Source organism: Sinohyriopsis cumingii, chromosome 6 (genome assembly GCF_028554795.1).
Source record: "Sinohyriopsis cumingii isolate HCF-2022 chromosome 6, ASM2855479v2, whole genome shotgun sequence".
NCBI lineage: Eukaryota > Metazoa > Mollusca > Bivalvia > Unionida > Unionidae > Sinohyriopsis > Sinohyriopsis cumingii.
In genome coordinates this window covers 16,681,786-16,704,749 of record NC_142966.1, presented here as the reverse complement: position 1 = coordinate 16,704,749, position 22,964 = coordinate 16,681,786, and the positions used below count along the sequence as shown (strand labels likewise).

Sequence of the window (22,964 nt, the reverse complement as noted above, 5' to 3'; positions counted from 1 at the left end):
CTTTCTAAAGACTGGAGATAGTATTTCTATATCGATGGGTTCCTACTTAATTTTGGTTGAGACCTAAGTAAACTGAAACAGAATCCATTAAAATAATGTTTGATGGAGAAGGTACATGTCTTGATCGGTGACTATTAAAGACGACCAATTTTGTTATTGCTAGACTAATAAGTATTTTAAAGTTATGTTTTGACACTCGATATAAGTGTTTTTGTCATTGTTATTATGTCCTGTCATTCCTTTCTGTTCGCTCTTCATAACAATGTCTATCTTACAGACACCATAAGGAATTAAGACAGCTTTGTGTCTTTGTTATCTATAATGTATTAGAACATATTGTTCCAGGACATTTGCAATATTGAATTTTTGTCAACACAATATATTCGTTACAGTGAAAAATACACATAACCATATTTATTATCAAGTTGATTTCCTAATCATAGTTTGTTTGTTCTGTAACGCGTGTTGCTATATAAGAAACGCATATTCAAATATATGAGACTCATAACCTAATGCTTAGAGAGTTTTCAGCGTCATTGTGACCCACTGATTTCTTTATTTTGAAAGATCTGGTATAGACCTTGCCATAAATGTCTCTATAATTATCTTTTTCTTAACGTTTATCTCTCTTCTAAAAGTCTTATTTATTTGTATTAGCGGTTGTTGTAACGATACTGAATTTGACATTTCCTTGTACATGTTATACTCATCGACTACTATTTGAATTCATCGTGATTAATATCACTGCCAGTTATTTGTTTTTCTCAATATATCATCATTATTGTTTAATTTACCAATAGCAATAACAGGTGTTGTGTTATGTTTTAATACCGTTTGCCAAACCATGTTATCTCTTAAAGCTCCAACTGCACCTCGTAATATTGTGAGACGAACTCCACTGAACTATTGTCATTGCTACAAGTCATAATTAGCCGCCACTATCGTTATTCATCGGAAGCAGTTGCTATCATAATCTCTTTCCAATGTAAAATGCTACATAATACTTGATATTTCTTTCTAATTGTCTGCGATGTTATATCTTGTTATTTACATACTGTTATGCCAAGTAAAACTATTTGACTCATCAGATTAAAGTATTGTATGTAATATCAGGATCAGATGGAATAATTAATATAGTTTCAGCCATTTATATGTACAACATAGGTTGATAAAATTACGGTTTAGAATGAGCTATTTACATTCGCCTGTCTTTGATCTTTATATGTCATTTTGTAAGCTCTTTACATTTAAATTATTCGGGGTTTGCATTCAATTTTGAATGCAATTATCGTAAATTCCACTAACATACATTGATTTACTTTTATGGTTTGGACATTATTTGTTGCCCTTTACTTACTGTATTATTTTAGCAGCGAATAGTCCCTGTGCTAGTCAGGTGCCAACAAGCTTAATGAAACTGGACTATATTTAAGGATTTATTTTCAAATCCATTTTACTAGGAAACGCAGTTATTACTGTGGTAATTATGGTGAAAATCAATTCATTTCTGGCTTAACGTTTCGACACAATAACTTATTTAACTGGTTCCTTTAGCAGACCGTTTAATTCAGCCCCAATTAGTTTACATTAAGGCAACACCTAAATGACTTATTCCATTAACCGAAGGATAAACGTTTAATTTGGACTTGTTTTAGTTTGAATTCAAACATATCATTCCGATAAAGTTGATTTCTCTTCCTCAAATCTTTCTTATTTGGTTTCTTTTGGGGTGGGTGAGTGGGGTGTGTGTGTGTATGTTCGTGTGAACATTGGTTTCCAAATAACTTTCCAAGTTTATCTCTAAGATGATCTTTCCTATTTTGTGTAGTTATTTCTTAAGTAGTATTCGTTTCTTGTTTGCTTTTCTCATGGCTAATTTCATTTAATTTGCTCCTTAAAAGTACACATAACATTATGATTGTAAGAGTGCATCCAGAATAACTAGACGGTGCCCATACTCATTCCGTTAAGTATTCCTTTTATTGTTTGAATTTATGTTATGTTGCAACATAATAGTTGTACAGCTTGAGTAGTGACTTGATTCTGTGTTGCAAGATAACAGCAACATAACTTGAGTAGTGACTTAACTTTGTTGCAAGATAACAGATGCATAACTTAAGTTGTACCATGTTCATTGAAAAGGAAGTAGTGCAAATGATAGAAAACTGTACAAAATGCAGAATTGAAAAAGTAACTGAGTTTAGCATGGTTGACAACATTATTGAAGGGAGTACACAAAGAGATGGAGAGAGAATAAGAAAATGTAGACTAATAAACATTTTCCAATTGGCTAAATGACAATAAACACACTGCAATGAATGTAGGAGAGAACAGAGACCACCATGACAAAAACCACACAATAATTCATTTGAAGTAAGACACATCCTGAAAAATATAAATATAGTTTTACAACATACGGATTAACTTTACTAGCTCGAAGGGGTTAGTGAAGATAAACCTGGTATAAGATGCATCTTTTGACTTAATTTATCAAGAATAACAGATGCAATGTAATCACTTTTTATACGTGAAAGAGAGTGAAGACAGGTCAAAAGATGATAACATTCCATCAAAAAATGGAATAAAGAGCGACAGTAAAAAAATAAAATTGAAAATGCGAAAAATAACATTGATGAGATCCTAAATCATTTTAAAGATTAAACTGAAGACTTTGATTTTTTCCGATACTAAGTGTAATTTACTGTTTTAATTATGCAAAAAAAATTATTACAATTTAAAACATCTTTGATAGTAACACTTATCCCTGCAGCAATTGGGAAAAAAAACATAAGAAGCACATTTATTTATCTGGATTTTGTTTTAAATTTGTTTTCCTTAGTATTATTATGTGTGAATACGATTATGCAAACCGATCTTTCAAACGAATTTAACAATATCGTACATGTAAAAAGCTGTAAAATGGCTTATTGCATTTGATATCATGTAGTCATTGTTTACTTGTATCAGTAATGTGTCTAACTCATTAATTGGTAATATGCAGTCACCAGCCTAATGTATCCTGTGTTGACAATATCAGGAAAAGGCTGAATATTTTAGATCACCTTTTCTTATGTTTCTTTCATTCTGTTTACTTCCCTCTGCTTAAAGTCATTGTCAATTACAATGGTTCCAGTCAGTCACATTGCTATATGTACCATATGCGTACTTCATGTTTAGCTCGGTCTTATATTCTTTAATCACAGGGCAACATATTTCATAATTATTCCGCAAGGAGAGAGAGAGAGAGAGAGAGAGAGAGAGAGAGAGAGAGATTGTTAATGCTGAGTATTTATAGACTTCAATTAATAATAATGAAATCAGCTGTTGAACTATGAGACTAATAAATAGCGGATTTTAACAAGAAAGCAGTAGATAAATATATGCGGCAAAAAAAAGCTAAATTATGAGAATGTTTAGAACATTCTGACAATATAAGTAATTAGACACTTATCAAAGACTGATAATAACTTTATAGAAAATAAAAAAAAAAGATCCTCACAATTCTCAAAATTAGAGAAAAGCTAATATAAGGCGAGGGTTAAAGAAACTTTAAATAGAAAGGTATAAAGAAAACTACAGTTAATACCGTTATAAGCATGATTACTCCGTTGTTCGTGGTGAACCTTTTATTCGTGCATAGTTTAGTAAAATAATACTACATCTTAAATATAGTGTTCAATTTTCATCATATAGGTTTGATCTGAGTCATTAACTTGTTCACCTAAAATTAATTTTTCATTTTGCGTCTTTGCAGATTCTTGAACTTTAGAAACATATTATGCAACATACGTTCAGCTTTTTAAATTGAAAACCTAATATGAAAAGTACATAGGATCTGTTAGTCTTTTGATATCTTGCAATACAATGTGACATCATTATATGCCCATATTTCTTCTCCGTTGACTTTACATTGCCAGAATCGTGTAATATTTTTCCATATTCCACGGCTTTATAATACACGACAAATTTGTCGAAAATAGTATAGTGTATTAGGAAATATTTTGTAAACAAACAATGGACGCTCATTTAAAACTGGTTTTAGCTTTTGGTTTATTAAATTTGTTTTTGGATGAAATAAAGTAGCTGTTTCTTCCGTTTGACTGCTGAGATGATAACGTTAACTATGTGGACGAGTTCACTTCGTGACAACTGTATCTTTCGAACAAACAAACTAATAAACGCGATATTCGCAACGTTCAACAACAAATATGAGGGACGCCGTAATTGAAAATGCCATTCTGATCATTGAAACAACATTTTAGGAGAAAAATTCATAACATTTCGCAAATAGAAATGTTCCGACTCTGACCAGTGCTATTTAGGGTCATTTAAAACAGCACAGAAAACATGCTGAGTCTATGGGCTGCCACATATCTATGAGAAACGTAAAATTGTATAAGTCAGCCAAAATAGTAAATTAAAACAAAATGCAGCTGAAGGTTTTGGTAGGAAACTAAGAATCTCAGAGCCAATAAGCCAAGTCAAAGAAAATATATTACTTGCGCCGGCTAAATGGACTGTTACACAATAGTTGCTTTGCTATTTTGCCCGTTTATTTATTTTGATATAAGGTATAAAGGTCATAGCTGGGGTCCTTGCAATAGCGAGCATGCAAGTGAAAGGGCATATACATATATATTCGTTTGCTGGTTATAAAAATGGTAATACATACACTTACACTTATGTATATTGAATTTGCTCAAAATGTATACTTTATTCTGCAAATCTTAATGACATGAACAATGTCCTGGAACATCAATGCACATCGAAACTGTACTGTAATTTCGAGTACATCTCTAACTGAAATCACATTCTCCACTGAATTGACACAATAAATCCAGTTCATTATATGTAGAAAACAGAATTCAGTTGGATCAACAGACAAAAACAACCAAAAAAAAAAAAAAACAAAAAAAAAAACAAAACAAAAAAACAAACCAAAAACAACACAACCTCCAGTAATTTTAGACCACCTTGGAAAGATTTCTCTTGGTGCATTCATTTAAAATATGACTCAATATATCAAAATTAATATAACCAAAGGAGATTTATTTTAAAACTAATATTGAGCGCGCGACGAAGTTCCAATGTCGCTAGGTTGTGCTATGCGCGCATTGATATTGTTACCGTGAGTTGATGAATCTACGGCTTTAATTTTTTTTAAGTACAACATAAATTCATTTATTTTGTTTCTTTAAGTGTATTCATCTATCATTAAGCCTTTGGTAGGAAAACAAAATTAATATTTAATGATGAACTCATTCTTTTCGGACTAATAATCTACTCCCAAGTTTAAATACACACACACACACACACACACACACACACACACACACATATATATATATATATATATATATATATATATATATATATATATATATATATATATATATATATATCTATATATCTGTGTGTGTGTGTGCGAATTTGATAAATATGAGATATTTGTCATATTAACATGCTTTAATTTATATATAATTTAAATCTTAACCAACTCTGTCAGGAGTACATATAGGAAATTTAAATACCAAAACTATAGTAATAAATCAAGGAACTAATTCTCTAAAAGTACTAAATAAGGTCTCAGCGCTATATAACCTAGTGCGATCATTATCGATATAATTGCTTTTCCATGACATTTTTCGGGAAGTGTAATTACAAAGAAACGTCAAATTATTCTTTCTTCTCCTAAATACTGTGTCTAAATAAACTGCATAGAATCAATCCTGTCACTTCAATAATGTCCGATTGTAATTATTGATAATAACTGGCTGGATCTTCCAATTCAATTTGGAATGTGTGTGCTCAGCCCAGACCCAAATAGGCAATAAGATCTTGTTAATCCATTTTCCCTATATATCAACTTAAAGTGTGTAGCTTCAAACAGTTTACTTTCGTATTTAAATTGTTAATTTACGCTTGTTTCTATTAGTTTATTTGTTTGTTTGTTTGTTTATTTATTTATATATCTACTTATTTCGGGGGGACAAACGAAAGACTGATTGTTTTTGTTTTGGTTATTTTGTTCTTAGTCTGATTACAATTTATACAGACTCATAATATTCTTAGATCCTCCGAAACTGAATTGTTTGAGCAGAACTTCAATATGCACTAAACAACACCGAGCAATTGGAGTTAAGCATGAAACCAGGATTTAGATTGTAAATATATCGGCTACTCGCTCTGCAGTCTAGACAACAGAGATAAGAGACACTTGTCGTTCTTCGTAACGCTAAAGAAATAATTTATAAAGAGTTTGCACTTTGTCTTCTTCTTAATCTCTGATTCGCAAAGTGATATTATAAGACAAAAATCTGGTTTATGCTATGTAAAGTGCTTGTACGTTTTATTGCGATCGCTTTCAAACCCTATATGTACTGTAAGTCCAAAGCCCCATGTTTTACTTTGCAGCAACTCTGCCGATGTCAGGTGTCGGAAAAGACCTATGATGGAAAGAAGTCAAGTCATATGCAATCTAAGTTTGTATAATGATTTTCTTTGGCACAAAAGTATCTTCGAGATTACATGCGAAGGTTTTGATTGTCTTTTAAATATGATGGAAAATACACTATACTGAAACAACTGTTCCATACTAGTTTGTGGCATGTCCAAAGGTATATGGCCGCCCATTGTAGATCGGTGCTTTCCTCTGGTTTCTCTTAATATCTATAACAGATACCACGAACATGTTAACCACAGACAGCGTATTTTACACACACCTCAACGAACCATATACTAGCAATATCTTACAACAGAGGGCACCCTTGTATACACCTAACAAAATCATATAACAGCAATATCGTAACAAAGAGGGCATGTTTGGATACACATCGTGATCGTATAAAGCCAACATCCGAACCTCAGAGATCCATTTTATATACACGTCAAGAGACCATCTAAGACAGACAAGTCAATATTGGAGAGCATGTTTGTATGCATCTCAGCAGACCAAATGACATCAACGTACCATAATACACACACAACAATCGTTCATAGTTAGTGACGAGATATGATTTTGCCGCTCGTAGTCACTGGTCATAATTGCTTCCACACAACACCAGCATCTTGCGCTCCAACAGCTTTAAAGACCTTTAATATTATAAATAATGGCAAAATGTAATATAGATTTCTTGTGTTTAAACAAAAACAAAATTTGTAATAAAACAAGATTCTGATACTTTAAAATTTGCCGTTCCCTGCTTTTGACGCCCTAGGCAGCTGCCTTGTCTCACTAATGTAAAACCAGACGCTGTTCAGATGATGCTTATCCCAAATCGTACTTGAACGTAAGCCTACAATTAGAGGCCGACAATATTAAACAACTTTACAATATTAATGTCATGCAGTCATCTTTGTTGGTTTTTAAGGTTTCACATATCTTATCAGACTAATAGTTGAAGCTATGTTACCTTTACAACGCATTTAATTGCAACATGAATCTTTATGGAGTTTCCAGAGAGCCTAAATAGGTCTTCAACATGTAAATCGTCGGAGGAGATAAGTAGTACATAAAAGTTATTAAATTTCAGTTACCTCTTCTAAACTATAACAATTAGATACTTTTTTGGGAATGATTTTCGTCTTCCAGATGTTTCGCTAAACTAATGATATTTTCCCTGGTAATGATATAATTACAATCTGTTGATCTACAAGATAAAATTACACACACACACACACACACACACACACACACACACACACACACACATATATATATATATATATATATATATATATATATATATATATATATATATATATATATATATATATATATATATATATATATATATATATATATGAAAATACGAATAAATGAAATTGCACATATATATACGGCTAAAATTGCAGCGAAAGAATCTAAATCCGATGTTAATTTCAATTTGGACGTTTATTACAATGTTAAAGTAATGGATATTACAGTGCATGGTGAATGCCTCGAGGAGAGAAAACATATTAAACAGAAGATAATCAATGATTACTCAGCTTGTCTTTAAAAAGCTTTTAGTGGTCTTCGGCAAACATTCATTATCAAGATGGAAACACATCCGAAATAAATTGGGCTTCTCAAAGAAATGTAGGTATCTAGGCTAACTAAGTTTTACTTAACAGGTTTATTCTCTACACATATAAGGACTTCAAATCAGCGCTATATAGTCAGTATTGTCCCGATATCTATCCATGGATCCATAGTTCACTGACCAACATATTGCCACGTTTTTATATACTGAGTGAAATACATCAAAAGCCTTTTCATTTAAATTGTCTTTGTTTACTTTTCAAGATATAGTCATTGAACGCATAGTGTTTAAGAGGACTTACTTCCCCACTCTGTCTCTCTCTTTCTTGGTTTCTGAACCAGCGTTTACTATCTTAATGTAACAAGATAACTGGGTAGGATTTCAGATTCAAAACAAAACACTTTTGATGGTGATACAAATACAATGTTTAATAACGAACGACTTGAATGAACAATAACTTTTTATTAATATGTGCGTGTGTATGATCCAAATATTGGATCAATTAACATAAAATTCACGGACTTAATATAATAATGAAAATGCGAATAAATGACTTTGCACAGTACAAGCACAAGGGGTGAATAATTCATAATAATTTCACAACGAAATAATGATGTGTTTTACTCAAATATTAAAGAAATGTAATATTTTACTCATAGAGTAAAATATATTTACTCAGATAGTGAAATTATGTAAACAAAAAGAGACAGATATACAAATTATCTTTACAGTCACAAAAGCACACTGGGTTTTACAAACCCTGGAAATGAACCCACTGTTTATAGATTACATGTACGGAGTTATACACTCCGTCAACAGCACACTCGGCTACCAGTCACACTGGCCAATCAAGCCGTCAGTATTCCAGGTTGGTCAATCAAGCAACTAGCGCCCACCAGTCTCGGTCAGCGACGCTCGATCACCTGCTACTCGACCAGCAACACTGTATATTCTGATGTACAGCTACAACGGTTCAGCTTCACAGCTGCTATGGTCGATTTGTTGGGTAGACTCCGATCACTCCGATAATTGATCGCTCTTTTCAGCTCTACAGCTGATCACTCTGGTCACTCGGGTCAGTCCGACCACTCCGATAACTCTGATCATTCTGTGATCATTCGGGTCACTCAGGTCAGCTCTACGACTGAATATGTGCAAGAAGTAGACTCCTCACTGACAAGACGTTCCATAATGTGAAGATTTAATCTTACGGTGAGGCATTTATACACAGACGAAGTCGTCATATATTGTCTGTGCACTGGAAGCATTCGATTTACCCACTGAAAGCACTTAGGACGTGAAGCAAAGGATGAACCGAACTCACTATTTCGAAATATTGCACAATATAAATAAATCACCCTAGGGAATCGTTGTACGCAAAAAACGAAACCAAATATACAACCTCTAATCCGAAAAGAAACGAAAACCAACAAGGGACAAGGCAGAAGGTTATGGCCACTTTGGAAGAACAACACCTACAAGAGATCACAGCGAGAAATGGAACCCGATCTCCAATAAAGACCTCTTCACTAAAGGCGGCAACAAAGGAAGCGGCCAGACGAGGTGAAATTAACTAACTCGCCAGAGGATTTTCTCAAGATTTCGGTCTCGAGGACCTATGAACGGACCCAGTAGATGGTACTACCTTTTAAGAAGACTTCGATGTTTTAGTGGATAACAAATGAGCTATACAACCAGAGCGCAGGTTAAGAAACTTACTACCAACTACAAGAAGAAGGGTGAAATGGTTTTGAGGTGTCCAGTAACTGAAGTAGCTATGACAGGCATGGAACTAATCAAATATCATGCACTAAGAAAAGCTACCGTTTCATGCCCGCAATCTCTTAGGCCATGTATATGGGCTAACATTGTGGATCCAGGCCCCTTGAAACAGCGTCTCTGAAGAGAATACGAGCCGCCTCCACATATCCTGCACGACAGTCCTCAGGAGAAATAAAAACAGCTTTCAAGGGCTATCAAATACTCCTAATTCCCTGATCTAGGTTTTCTATTTGGCAAGAAAACATGTCTCGATAATCCTAAATAGAATTATCCAGTACGATCTATTCGAACACATGTCAAAGTTTTCTTTAATCTTAACCAACGATCTTGAAATTATAACATAGTCACCTGACCCCGCAATTTAACCTTTTTGGAACTTGTAGATTCTAAATGTTTGTGGATATAGGAAAATTAACATCTAAACGGCTTGACTCTAATGACGAAGGTGGCTAACACTAAAACGGCAATTATAAATAGCCCGAAATTGGCGAAAATTGTGTCATAAATACCAACGGGGCGTTCAGGAGCGTTCAGGTTTATGTAAGGAGCCCTTTGCAAGTCCTCTCTCTGTCTGACTTTCTTGGACATCAAGATGGGTGTGCGGGCCGATTTCCGCTAGTCTAGTAATCAAATACCCCGAAGAGCCTGTACATACACAACCGGAGGGGCGTCAAGATGATGGTATTATTCCCACCAGACGTCTCATGCGCTACTGAATCATGATGATTGCATGCGTGGTTTCGATTCCCACTCATCATGTACCTATATAATGTCGCATTAAAGCGTACGGCAGTGGGGCTCTAATTACATCTCGTGCGAGAAACTAAATAGCTCATATTGCGGAAAGTAATCTGACGTACATTCCAGAAGGGACTAAAACGTCAATAATTCGAGATAAAGTTAAGATGAGAGCAGTTGACATACTTTTGACGTCTTTGGTGATAATGTAAAAGTGTCATTATGAGTCAGTTTGACTGTCTCTTGTCAAGTCAATTCAGATTTAATGAAACTATATATATCACAGAAACATAATAAGTATGCAACCATCCAACCATACCATTAAATTTATGAACTACCCTCTTCTGCACCAAGAAGAAATGAAATGTGATGCCGTTTTGTTGGTCATGTTTTAAATACATTTCTGACAGTGACATTCTGAAAACGTATGAATCACAGTGCGCACAGTTTATCTTAACACTTAGGTTAATTGCACTGTCGCGGAACGATTGAACGATTGCGGCTGAACGATTGATGGTCATTGTAGCAACATGGGTGACACCAGAGAAGCAAAGAAATGCATACAGTATTTACTTAAATGCAACGAAATACGATGAAAATGTTGATAGATCTATGATTGCATTATGTATTCCATTTATTTGCAAGCATGCATGTTTCGCAGACGAGATTTCACCGTTATATACTTTTACAGAGCCAAATATAAACCTTCAAGAGAAGGGTTTTCCAAGTCATGGGCACATTGACAACAATAAGACGGTAATGTATACGAAGACCTGTCTATCCAATCACTCGGTGGTCTAAATAAACTGTGCATTGCCAGGTATCCAAGTAATACTGAACTTCTAGTGAAGTATTGTCTTTGATAAATCTCATAACTTTATTTATAACGCTATACATGCTAGCAGAATTTGCAGAAATCAACATTTTCAAATTATCTTTGATTCAAATTCCACGCAGAAGCACAAATAATTTTAAGGCTAGTATCAGTGTCCATCGAACTTGAGAGACATTAATCGACTTCGGGTCATGCAAGATGCAATTAATAAAAATATACGGCAGAACTATAAAAATAAGTGTGTATTGCATTCACAGTTGTTTTTTCATAAAAATATAAAAGTTTTATCAACTATCTCTTTCTCTGTCTCTCTTTATATATATATATATATATATATATATATATATATATATATATATATATATATATATATATATATATATATATATATATATATATATATATATATATAGATAGATAGATAGAGAGAGAGAGAGAGAGAGAGAGAGAGAGAGACAGACACAGAGAGACAGAAACAGATAGAGAGAGAGAGTATATATATATATATATATATATATATATATATATATATATATATATATATATATATATATATATATATATATATATATATATATATATATATATATATATATACGTGTGATTCTAAAACTTGAATAACTGTTTTTTTTTTTTAAAAATCCAATACAGGGATGTATTCATAAACGAAAACAAATCTAAGATAACCACTCAATTAGCAATACTCGTAATATTTTCTGAAAATTATTATAATTACTTGACCAACCTATACTACCCGGGGCATTTTTAAAATAATTACCATTCTTAGACTAATCAAGCTGACAGTACTCTTAGCGAAGGGACAGACTGTGTAAAGCAAAACACTGAATTATTTATATTACAGATCGTAAATAAAGACACAAATCTGCATTGATTGCAATTCGGCACTCTTCAAAAACTGGACGTAAATATTCAATGAGCTTAACACGAAATAAATAATGTCTGTATCAATATATAATGTGTATTTGTTTACAATCTTTGAAGAAAATACAACGACTGTGAAAGATAGTTAGAAAATGACTCTCTCAAAAATGTCGATGTTCTAATTTGAAATATAAACAAAAAATAAACAAAAATGCCAATGGAAAGATATTAATTTACATGTATATATTACATATAATGATGAGAATACATCGTCGATCCTATTGGGCAATATGATTTAAACAGTAGGGATGAGGAAGAATAAGTATATCACGCACCTGTTTATGAAAACATTTTTTTTTCTTCAGCTAAGTATGTAGTGCATGATGAGTCAACATAAAGACATCAATGATTTATAGAGAATAAACAACAACTGTTGACTCAGTGTATGAAGTAGATCTTTTAGAATCGACCATAGGAATGGCAAAGTTTACATAAATGTTAAATCATGAATATATTTTAAATATTGCAAAGGTATTGAATTTTAGAAAATTTAAGCTCTTGTATCAAGCACAAAGTATTCTCTATATATTTTTCTAAAGCTTACATTGATAAAAGTTTGAGGCCCTTTAAAGGAAGGAAATAAAGATCTTTACTTGGGTCCACAACAAATAGAAAGCCGATTAACCAGAATTGAAGGAACAGGTAATTTGTATTGTCTACTACACATTGCGGAAGCTAGTAAGAAAAAGGATTCCATGCAAAACAGGTTTCTTTGTTACGCGAATGCCTAGGAGCAAGCAGTCCTTGCTGATATGTGTGCATATTGACAGGATAAAAATGGATACAAGTAAATTATGACAGAGACAGTTGTGCTAAAAACGAGCAAGGGTACAGTTTGTTGAGGTAAATAAGTTTGCGACCGAAACGTTATGGATTTGCTGGGAAAAGAAAACTTTTAATACTTAGCAGCTTCTTAAGACCAAAAGGCACGTGTAGTGGAAAGCTTTGTTCAAGCATTATGGACAACAATGTTTAAATTTTCAATAAACGTAACTATATCAAATACTGTGACTTTTTACCAAAGGCAAATGAGTGACGCAAACCACACCCATCCAACCACCGTCCCCAACTCATAAAAAAAAATTAGAAAGTGAGGAAGAATGGAAATCAAAACATATAACAATTTATTCCATTCACTAACAAATGATACATTTGGATCTCCTAATTTGAAATAGGAAAACAAGTTAAATTTTGCAAGGGGCTATATTCCAAACTTTATTGGAGAAATATTTGAAGTCAGTGAAGTAATTTTAGTTGATCATTTCGTTCACAATATGGAAGACGTAAAAATAGAGAAAGTATACGGTACAAAGGTTTTTATAAACAAAAGTTATATTCAGGCTTGTTTAAATTTGTATTCATTGAACGTATATTATGTTAACAACTACAGAATTAATTATGAATTTTTCCCGGATAAAATCTTTACTATATGCAATTTTAACGCACCTAATCAACTTTCGCTCAGAATCACTGGACAATTAGAAAAAATTAACTGCTACTGAAGTAGCATTTACAATAGATGTGTGATAGACGAGTAAATTTACATTAAACAGTGTGTATATATGCAGATTGTTTTCGAAATGAATCAACATATAATTATGTAATGTGTTCAAAACAGTACACAAAGGCATTGTACTAAAAATGTCAAGTTTTAAATATTGTACAATTTGTGTCAAATATATAGTCAACCCTAATCCCTGCTAACTTTGACTTTATGATCCATGTCTAATAACACCGTTTATGAATCTGAAGAAATGACGGTGTTCAGTTGCTTGCTTTTATAACTACAGATCGATGAAACCATACTGAAACAAAATTCACGAGTTTGACAATACACCTTTAATGAGCCCCACGAGTTGTTTTAAAAAAAATAATTTTCTTTTACATCGAAGAGCCAGTCATGTTACCAGTTTTGCTTGTATTGTTTAAAATGCGAAGGTGATTATTTCTTGACATTATGCAAAGCTTACACTGAATTCGGTTATCCTTGAAATACATCATGTTCACGGCTATATCAACTTCCTGACATTTTGTTTAGATACAGGTTATTCACATGTTACGCATGGTGATATCACTGAAAATAAATATTTAAATACTGCGTTCATCTGCACACCAAGGTAGTTGGATATGCCACTATACTAGCCCAAGGAATGTGTAGATCGAATCATAGTGTAACGTCTTATGTAATATGTATAATAGTCTAACGAACCAAAACTGAACATCTATTACACAGTATGCTTGTATGAAAAAATGCTTTACGACTTATATGAATACATCATGATAAAATATTTGTAACAAAAACAGATTTGAAAGTGAAATTAAGCTGTACTGTTGATTGTGATGGTATCCTTATGTGCTAGAGAGAAATGCTTATTACAATGAATAGTGCTATTTAAGACAACAATTGTCATAAATCAAGTTACACGTCTAATCTATGGCATTACGAAAAGAAATTGTAAAGGCCAAATAAGTCAAAGCAAAGAAAAGTGTACAGGGAAGAAGGATAGTCCAATTAATATCTCATGTACCGTGATTCTGAAGCCTTCAAACATTGTCTATGACAATATTTAATACGCCGACATTTAAACGTCTTATTGTAATCAGGAAGGATGGAAAAATTCAATTCAGAGTTGGCAAAACTCGCAAAATGCGAAAAAGATAATGATTACGCGAGAAATGCATAATTCTGGATAAATGTTTTGAAAACAAAAACTGACTAAAATAATAAGTTTATTTGAAGGTAATTTTCCATTCATTTTATTAGACACGTTAGATTTAGAATCAATCTTGTTCATTTTTCAGTTATCGTAACATATGTGGTCTCAAGCGTTGGAGCTGATTGCCTTTTGTACAGTTTCCTTACAATGGTGGTTTTCATTCTCAGTGAACATTCATGTGGTAGTTCTTTAAGAATAGATTCAATTAAGTTAATGCTAACTCAGTTGTGACAGTAAAGAGACTGCAATGGGTAAGTTTTATTACTATCGGAGACATTGTAAAGAAACTCTAAGAGATATTTCGGCTATATTGTTTGATGAAAGTGCGATAAACCCTCACACTAATTTCAGCCATGATCTTCCAGAATGGATATGAACTGCAAGCTCTACCAAACATGAAAGCCAATTCTTTTGTTCGACAATTATTGGAACTATGACTTTATCTCGTAATATTGTGTCTGAATAGTTTTGAATCCTACTTCCTTAAACTATTTGAAATTACTTGCATTAACATCCAATGTATGGAAACTGTAATCGTTATCTTTGATGTGTGAATTTTTTTCCCTTGATTCTCTTGTATAATTACCAATCATTTTCAGGCAATAATGTTTCACATCAAACAGTACAGTTTGGTTTTCATCAATTTACGAGATCATCTCGGTACTTTGCTTTGATCATTGTTCTGATTCTAAAACAAATATTAGAGGATAATATTGGATACACGAATTACTTTATATTCTGCGCAATAGGGGCAAAGATTGTTGTGGTGATTTAATTTCTATTGCCTTTTTCTCGTGAATTATTCTAACAGTGATTCAAAATGTGAAATACATTACTACCTGTTTCTTGACTGTTTTTATCTTGTTTATTTCATTAAACTTTTTCCCAAAACATACGCATAGCAAATGGCTAAACCATGGTATATTCAATGTATTGCATGTATGTATTTAGATGCATGTTTCTTTATATGGACGTTAAACCATGTTTTACCCTCTGTGCAAAAGGCTTGTTTTAAGTATGTATGGAAATGAGTCTATGCTTCATGTGTGATGTTTACACTTCTTTATGTCTACAATACTAATGCTACTATCTCTGCAGAGTTTCTAATTGATTTTCTATCGGAGTAGTATATCGGCACTGCTGATGTTATTTGTTGTGATATCAGGCGTTAAATTTCATATGAAGAGTCTAAATTACTATCTCGTTAGATGACCAGGGCTGATCCGATGTTGGGAATCTAATCCCGCACCCTTTCGATAACGAATTCAACGTATTCCACTAAGCAACTACGGCGTATGTAAGTAAGTAAGAAAGTAAGTATGCATGCATGCATGTATGTATGTATGTATGTATGTATGTGTGTGTGTGTGTGTGTGCGTGCGTGCGTGCGTGCGTGTGGATGGATATATGGATGCCAATCTGCAAATGTGTGTGTATGTATGAAATATACATTTCATCATCGAATTGTGTTCGATGTATTCTTCTTGTTGTAAGTCAGTCAGAGCCGCTTGTTTTGACTAAACTAACACGAAGCGAAGATAAGAATAAATTGCATGGCCAAAGTGACTCATTGAATTAAATAGACTAAGATTAGTTGTTCTGTGAGAAACATTCGCGTGTGGCTTGAGTTTGTTGAAGTAGTTTAAATATTTATAGCTGGCAAATTGCAGATTCAAATCAACATGTAGTGGTCTGGGCAACATATTCAATTATTGAACAGTGCCTATTAAGTTCCATTGTGACATATTTACTGGCCAGACATTCATTTGCGTCAAATGTCCTGTTTGCGCGATGGTAATTTAATAGTATGTTCAATAACATACAAATTGGCCCGACGGTCGCACCGTATCAGTACTTTTGTAATGTCTGCAAGCCATTTCTTTTTAGATTTGTCTAAGAAATTCTATTCACTAGCCTTAAATTTGATTAGGATAGTAATCCGCTTTAACAGTGTCTTTAATTGGTTTACTGTAACACTATTTTTTCCGAGTATCAGGAACGGAAAATATTTGAAATGATACACATGTAAATAAACGTGAGTGGGTTGGTATAAACGAACAATATAAACAGAGCATGCTTGTTCACTGGTTAATTCGAAATGATCATGATATACTTACTTTGCACAATATGTCAAAGCAATAATTCATAGTAACCGCGATCGCTCCGATGGCCTAAGTGGTATTGGGAGGTCACGGGTTCGAACACCGGCCGAGTCATACCGAAGACGTATTGAAATGGTACTAGCAGCTGCCTTGCGCTTGGCGCTCAGGATTACGAGGTTAGTGTTTGTATATGACTGGATGGGACATGATGCCACAATGCAGACATTCTAGCAATATGACTAAAGTTGTTAAAGTTACATTAAAATCCCACCAACCGCAGTAGAAATGTATTTAGTGCCAACATAATAAACCCTTGTTTATTGCAGGCTATATTGTAATTGCCCGTTTTGCCACGTAACACTGAGCAAATGTCTCTCACTGATATATATAAAAGAACTCTTCAATAATTTGGCCAATGCAGACTACGATGGACATAGATTGAGAAAGTAAATCAACGTTAGAATGCATACATTTGATTGAAAGAACTTTTTACTTAGGTACTTTGGTGTTTTTTTTTACACGACATCACTATTAGTTTACTGGGGTAAGGACAGAAGCCCCATGAAAGGGGTAGGACAAAACCAACAAGAGGAAAAGACAAAAGTCCCTTGATCTTTGTTATTTACAGTGTTTATTTTTCTACGTAATATAGTTGTTATCCCATGCTTTATATTTTTAATTCTATAAATCTACATATAGACACGCTGAAACAGTTACTGTTTAGTTATCCATGTTGAATTGGGTAACTATCTTTGTTTGAGCAAAAGGTGCAATGAATCAGAACAGCATCTGAATGTGAAATAAAACATTAAAATGATGAAATATACTTGATTGTTTTCTCTAAATACAACTATATTTGTTCAAACCATATGGTTTTGTATTAATGACTTGCTCTTTAAAACTGTTAATTTGTAGAATATTTTGGCTTTAATTATGTGATGTGTGATGTGATGTGATTTTGATTTTTAACGTAGCTTTAAACACATTTCAGTCATTTCGCTACAATGTCTGCAATGTGGCAGTTTATAGTGATGTCTAGCACTGGGGCATCATGCTGCAGACATGTAGCATGATGTCCCACTCAGTCACATTATCCTGACACTAGGCTGACCAGTCCTTACACTAACCTCGTAATGCTGAACCCCAAGTGAGACAGCTGTTAGTACCATTTTTGTAAATCTCTGGTATGACTCGACCGGGGATCGAACCCACCACCTCCCGCATCCAAGGCGCACGCTCTAACCACTAGGCCACCGGAGCGTTTCTTTAATTATGTATTGAAATGATAATATGAATGTGCTTGAATATGTTTTGCATATTGGATTATTCTCTGTAGTAACGATTTGTTACCTTAATGTGAGATACACAGAAGGGCTCAATAATTTTTTTAATTTTTTTAATCCTTATGAAAATTTGTCTGTATTGTATCAAATGAAAATATATAAAATATTTTATTTAATTGTTTCGTAGTCATTACACAAGAAGCAAAATTACATTATACACTTTAAGAAGTTATTAAATGGTGCTATGTAAGCCATTGTGCATCATAGTAAATAATATAGAAACCATATATGCATTAATAAAATCTGAATCATATACTTAAATATTTACACAAACATGAAAAACAAAAATGCATAATACTTTAAATAACAAGACCAAGGGGCTTTTTCCTTCTTCCTAATCGCTTTTGTCTTACCCCTGTCAGGAGGAGGCTTGTATCCTAGGGGGCTTTTTCAGGGTGGTGGTGGGAGGTTATCAGTTTGCAGTAATTTTGTTATCTAATTTCAGAAAGAAATCTTTATTGTCTGGCTGTATTATGAAGATAAAATCTAATTACACTGGGATCAATATTTTTACACGTACTTATCTGATTTCGATTCTACTTACAATATGCTTAGCAATTTATTAAGATATAAACCAGTATTGATATGGTTCATCTATTTTATAGTAAAAAGCCAAAGCGGCCTATGAAACTCTGATTAGTTAACAAGTTTTGTTTTAGTTGTTAGGAATTTACCGCACAGTGGTTTAAGCAGCCACATTTCTCATTATAACAATTAGTCATAGAATGCCTCATACCATGATACATGGAACTTCAATTTCATGCGCTGATATCTACTTTCATCATTGGTTTAAAAATATAATAAAATAGGTACTTTGATAAAACGTGTTGTTTCTAATTTATGTGGGTGTTCATTTTGAACACTACCAATATTATCAAATCTTCAAACTAATTTAATCTTTTATCATCGCAGTTACATAAAGTAAACATAAATTTATTATCAAGCCACACTAAGACCTGCATGTTCTAAATGAACTGGTCATGGTCCATGAAGCATACGAAGAACCTAAATAGAACTTTGGTTGAAGCAGAACTCAAAGTGGAATATTAGTTTCACTAACGGAAGATTTGTCATCTCAGGTCATTGTTTAGAGGAATTACCTTATGTTAGTCACTTAAACATCTCTACAATTGCTACACATTTGTACTCACCACAACTATATGATAAATACGCAGGTAACGATTAGATAATTTGAACGACAATGTTGAAGATAAAAGCTAAAAATGTTCTGGCATCCGCAGTCAGTGGGTCATGTACGGTTTCATTAAGGTATTATACAGCAAACACTGAAAGAATATGTGAAGTCATTAAGCTAAATTAAACGCGCTCTCTTATATGCAAAGACTAAGTGGACAAAATGACAAAACCCGAACATTACAATTCTTTTAATACAATAATAATATACGTGTATTCCATTACCTTAAAGTTCTCACACCAAACTTGCTTCAAAAACGCAATAGTGTTACATTGCTTCTGCGTTTAATGGAAGGTGGTTTTTTTTTTGTTATTGTAAGACCGAACTAAAGTATGCATTGAGACCAAGATATTTTGCTTAAGATGGAAATACCTGCTAGGATAATTATTTATCTTAGTTGGTATATGCCATATGATGCTATCCGAGGCGTGTTCAAAATGCTAATAATAATAATAATAATAATAATAACTCCAAGGGAAGCATGCAGAAAACCGTGTAAGCATGAGGGAGACAATACTAAAATCTTGACTGATCCGTTACTCTGGATAACATGTTATTCAAATCATCGAGTCAAAAGCTCTATTAGGCAGAGATCAGATATCGTGCTCAGTGTCATAGATGTCGTAAGTTGTGAAAGTCAGAAATAACGTGAAAAATATGTCAAGGATCAAGGTTTAGGAAACAAAATTATAAATAGAAGCATATTGAATAAAGGTTGATACGGTGCGATGAAAGTAAATGTTTTGAAGCCGAGTTTGGCCAAGACATAAAACAATGTGATTCATTCACTTAAAATTTCATGTCAGTGTTTCAGGATATATGACTGGGCTTAAACAGCCATATCACTATCTGACGACAGTTCAGTATCAATACACTTTCACAGCGCCACAGAACTAAGTAATTTTTACATTACTTTTACTTGCTCTTTAAACATTTTTTTTAAAACCAAAATTGTTTAATGGCACTGTTTTTTAACTTTAGATATAGATTTTTTTTATAAAAAAATTCAGCTCTAATCTAGAGGTGAATGTCAACTTTATCATATGAATTTAGAGGTTCACCAATATCAATGAGGTGTGGAAGGGTAATGGTTTTAAATATCAATAAAATCAATTGCATGTGTCAGAGTGATAACTGACATCCCATTTTAAAACTGTTTCCTAGTAACCAACAGCTTACACTAACTCTTTATCTCATTTTTATGGAAATAATTTGCAAAATATCAGGTTATATGCTTGACATTAATGCGTTTTATTTCTCTCCCCAAAGACAAATAATCATCACAAAATTATTGTTTCCATCCCTGTCTGTGCTTTTCCTCTCAAGTTGCATGTACTGTTAGTTCGATATTCTTCCACCGTATCTTTTTATTAGTTCTGATTATGTCTTGTTGATTAATAGATGCCTCTCTGCTCTTTAACTCCTAGCTGTATGGATGGATTAGGACTCGATATTAATTCGCATCCGTATAGCCCATGGGACATTTTCATCTTCTTGTGCCAAGAATAACGCATGTGGTAAATGCAAATAAGAGATTGAGAGGACAATTATAGGTTTAAATTTATTTCTTAACAGTTAGCGAAATTTATTTCAGTCAAGAAACTTCGCTCAGACCCATCAGTGACTACTTGTCCGCGTTTCTGCGAAGTGTTATCAGAAACTGGTGCAAAATCGCCTTTCCAACACCTCCATGTACATTGGACGCGCAATGTGTTCTTTATTTGGTCTTGGAGCGAACATGATGTTGTTCTAAATGATTTTGTTTTCATGTAGAAAATAAACCCAGGCGTAGTTTATTTAATTTCAAATATTAATTTTATATAGATATCGGAATAAAATTAAAGCGTTTATGACTACGTTATCTATCGAATATATATATATATATATATATATATATATATATATATATATATATATATATATATATATATATATATATATATATATATATATATATATATATATATATATATATATATATATATATAATGTGCTAATCATAATCTCTTGCTCAAAATATGGCCAAGTTTATATTTCCGCTCAATGTACACTTCAGATGAATTTGGGGCAAATACAACATTTATCGGTGTTAAAAAAGGTCAGAAAAAGTATATATACACACATCTACAATTAATTCTTATTGAACGTTACGTGACTACCACCATTCGTATATGTATTATACATCAAATATTAGACAACCAGAAGAAAGGAATGTAAGGTTACATACCGATCCAGTATGCAGCGGAGAGTTCGAGGACAGTAAAAAATGTGCACACACAAATCAGAAAGCGCATCATGCTAGTCCAATATGAACACTATTTCAAGCAGGTTCGGAATTAAACATAAACAGATTCACACAGCGTTTTCTTGTCCTCAGCTAGACCTTCAACAACCGCAGGCAAGTGATCTGAAGATAGTCAACTCTGGAACTCTTCGCTGATAAATACTGTGTGATCGATGGTCGATTGGACGTTCTATTTATACGCCTCCGCTCGGCAAATCACGCTAAAAACAAAAGAAACAAGAGCCCAAGGGATTGTTCTGCTAGATACATTTGTGTCCCTCTGAATTACATGACGTCAATATCATAACCACATTTAATTATCAGAGACGTATTTTGGACAATACTGAAATGGAATGTAATGTACACCTGGGTATTTATTCTATAAGCGTTCCTTGTATCATTAGTTTCTGTAATAATTGCTTTGATTTCTGGTATCATTAAGTTTTGTAATAATTGTTTTGATTTATGGGATCATTAATTGTTGTAATAATTGCTTTGATTTATGGGATCATTAAGATTTGTAATAATTGCTTTGATTTCTGGGATCATTAAGAGTTGTAATAACTATTTTGATTTCTGGGATCATTAGGTGTTGTAATAACTGTTTTGATTTCTATGATCATTAAGTTTTGAAATAAGTTTTGTAATTACTGTTTTGATTTCTGGAACCATTACGTTTTGTAATAATTGTTTTGATTCCTGGTATTAATAGAGATCTCTTGCAGATAGTTTCTCACTCTAACATGATATAGGATAGATGATGACGTGTATTGTTCATTGAAACTTTATTTATTGTTTTGTTCTCATGGTTGTAAAACAATCTTAAATCAATTACTGAACAATTCACAACAACAACAACAACACAACAACTGTTACTAATAGTATTGTTTGCTACTATAGCTAATACAGCAATTTGTACTATAGCAGAGCTCCTGATGTTTTCAGCGCATTATTATGTTTAATACTGCTGAAGTGCTGCTAGTATTTTAGATATAAGAAAAT

General features: G+C 33.1%; 1 long non-coding RNA gene across 1 annotated transcript in view; it reads right to left on the bottom strand.

Moving 5' to 3' along the window:
- Positions 1–22,149, bottom strand: part of LOC149796428 (uncharacterized) — a 68,504-nt gene extending 46,355 nt beyond the window's left edge. The window contains exon 1 of the long non-coding RNA XR_016421432.1: positions 21,906–22,149. This is a non-coding gene — a long non-coding RNA (uncharacterized LOC149796428). The remainder of the gene's footprint in view (positions 1–21,905) is intronic.
- Positions 22,150–22,964: the final 815 nt, after the last annotated feature.